The sequence below is a fragment of the Neovison vison genome, chromosome 5, assembly GCF_020171115.1.
Source record: "Neovison vison isolate M4711 chromosome 5, ASM_NN_V1, whole genome shotgun sequence".
NCBI lineage: Eukaryota > Metazoa > Chordata > Mammalia > Carnivora > Mustelidae > Neogale > Neogale vison.
The window spans coordinates 124606648-124608378 of record NC_058095.1 but is presented as its reverse complement, the minus strand read 5'-3'; the positions used below and the strand labels follow the sequence as shown (position 1 = coordinate 124608378).

Sequence of the window (1731 nt, the reverse complement as noted above, 5' to 3'; positions counted from 1 at the left end):
TTCCTTTATTGTTAAGACTGAATAATACTCCATTGAGAGTACATACCACATTTTGTTTATTCATTCATCATTAAATGGACACTTGGGTTGTTTCCTTTCTACTTTTTGACTTTTGTGAATAGTGTTGTTATGACTACAGTTCTAAAAATATCTGCATAAGTTCCTGTTTTCAATTTTGGGGTATATGCCCCAAAGTGAAATTGATGGATCAAATGACCAATTACATTTTAATTTTTTTGAGGACCATCATACTATTTTCCACAATTTGCATCATTTCACAGTCCCACTAATAACAGTGCATGAGGTTCCAATTTTCTACATCTTTACCTAACTTGTTACTTTTTTTAAAAAAAATAATAGTAATTCTAGTGAGTATAAAGTATCTCATTGTGGCTCGATTTGTATTTCTTAAAGATTAGTGATGTTGAGCATTTTCTTTCATGTGAGTACTGACAATTTACATACATGATTTTGATAAATGCTTATTCACTGTTTGCCAATTTAAAAAATTACAGCAAAGAATATATAATATTTATTACCTTACCCCTTTTTAAATGTACAGTTCAGTAGTGTTAAGTATATTCACATTAGGTGCTGGTGTGATTCCATCCTGCACGGCTGTTTATGGAACAGTAGTCATTTATCTCCATCTGCCCTCTCTCCCACTGAAGTGTGGAAGATTTGATGCACATAGACATGAGCTCCCTGGAGGCTCCAGAACTATCTTTTTGGTTGTGAACTAAAGGCTGACAAAAAATTACCACTTTAAGGTGGATAGTGTTGAAAATTAGGAGCTGGTGCCAAGGATGAATTACACATTGTTGAAGCAGAGGCAATGAATTATGTAGTTAGTCCAATTAAAGTCACACTGACAACTCTAAAAATGTCTGTATAGTTAACAGTTTCCCTTGGGGGCTTTGGAATAATACCATGTGTGGTCTTATAGCTGAGATGTGGTTCAGGGCCTGTGTGTATTAGTGGACACAGCTTAGTAGCTCTGGAAGAAGATGTGGAGTCAGAAGACAAAGGATGTAAAACTCATTGTAGATCTGGAAAGTGTTCTGTTCCTAGTAGTGGTAGCAAGTTTCCACAGAAAAAAGTAAAACTTGCTGCTCCTGAAGATGGTGATGAGAAGGAAACTGAAGTAAAGCCTCCAGTAAAGAAATCTATACATGTTAATCCAGATAAAAATACAATATCCAGAAAGAAAAAATCCAGAAAAATCCAGGGGGGAAAAATCCAGATAAAAATACAAAAACCAAACCAGAATGGAAAAAACTCAAAATCATCAACACCAAGACTGAAAGGTCAAGAATATTTCAAAAAACAGGAAAAGCTCCCAAAACACCATAGGACCTAGTTCTGTAGAAGACATTAAGGCAAAAAGGTAAGCAAGTATAGAAAAAAGTGGTTCTCTTCCCATAGTGGAAGCCAAGTTCATTAATTATATGGATAATTGCTTCCAAATGACTAATTAAGAGGCTACTGATACAGTTGATATCTGGCTATCCCTATAGCAGAGTGAGAACTTTCCTCCCCATGTCTGATAAATGTTGTCTAGGTTCTATTACCAAGAATGTGTTTTCCAAAATGCCTGTTTAGTTTTTAAGGATGGAACTCCACCCTTTGCTTGGTTTTAAGTATGTATAAAATGTCATGATAAGATATAGTAGTAGTGGTGGTCAGACAAATGGAAGTGTGGAGATAAAAATATACATGTGAAATAAACTC

General features: G+C 35.0%; 1 pseudogene; it reads left to right on the top strand.

Annotated features, from left to right (window-relative positions):
• The first annotated feature begins 678 nt into the window (after positions 1-678).
• On the top strand, positions 679-1517 carry LOC122907459 (annotated as a pseudogene).
• Positions 1518-1731: the final 214 nt, after the last annotated feature.